The following is a 919-nucleotide window of genomic DNA, read 5'->3' on the forward strand; positions in this document are numbered from 1 at the left end:
GAAATCAGGTGACGATGGGAAGCAAGTCCTGAAATATTTTAAGCTGATAAAATGTTTTTTTTCTTCTCATCGCTGACATTAATCCTAAAGGCTGCACTGTTTTTAACTCTATTTTTATACGGCTGTTTATTTTTACTTCTGCGCTTATCTATTTTGCAGACAAGAGTGTACAGATAGTCCGTTTGTATTAAATACAAACTTGAAATGTTTTTTCCCCGTTTTCTGATAACTTATTTTCTCAGTTTGAACATTTATTGGAACACAGGAGTCACCAAGAGTTTACTCAGAAGCCAGCAGGGTTTTGTTTTCTGAGCAGACTGGCAGATATTTTGCTAACAGACCAGCTGTCCGTCTCCTGCACGAGTTGGTAAATTAAAACATCAAAATAAAATGTTCAAATTAAAAACAATTGTCTTTTTCTCTGTTTCGTTGCTTTAAAAGATGAAATTTGTGTAAAGCATATTAAAAACCACACATTTCTTACAGCAGTGTTTTAGGGTCGCTCAAAATGTTTTTTTTTTTTACATGAACATATTAATGGGGTTAAAAGTTTCAACAAAAAGTCATTTTTCAAGACTTAACCTAGAAGCTGTTTTGCTGTTATTAGTTCACGTTTACTGGGTTAAATACAAAACCTACTTTAGTAGAACCAGTATGAGAGGTCTATTACTCCTGCTGCAGCAGAACTCATGTCAACCTTTCACATTAAGAGTCTCAAATACATGCAGTAATTAAAAAAAAACTTAGCACATAGAGTAAAAAAGAAAAAAACTTGTATAGGTCCTCTGGACGGGTTCTTCTCTAATGAAACGTTTCGTCTCTCCTCCAAGAGACTTCTTCAGTCTGAGAGTTTCAGGAAAAATTCAGGCTTTTAAGCCCTGCCTCCATGTGACTGATCAGTCAATCAGTCACATGGAGG

This window comes from Austrofundulus limnaeus, unplaced genomic scaffold, assembly GCF_001266775.1.
Source record: "Austrofundulus limnaeus strain Quisiro unplaced genomic scaffold, Austrofundulus_limnaeus-1.0 Scaffold643, whole genome shotgun sequence".
NCBI lineage: Eukaryota > Metazoa > Chordata > Actinopteri > Cyprinodontiformes > Rivulidae > Austrofundulus > Austrofundulus limnaeus.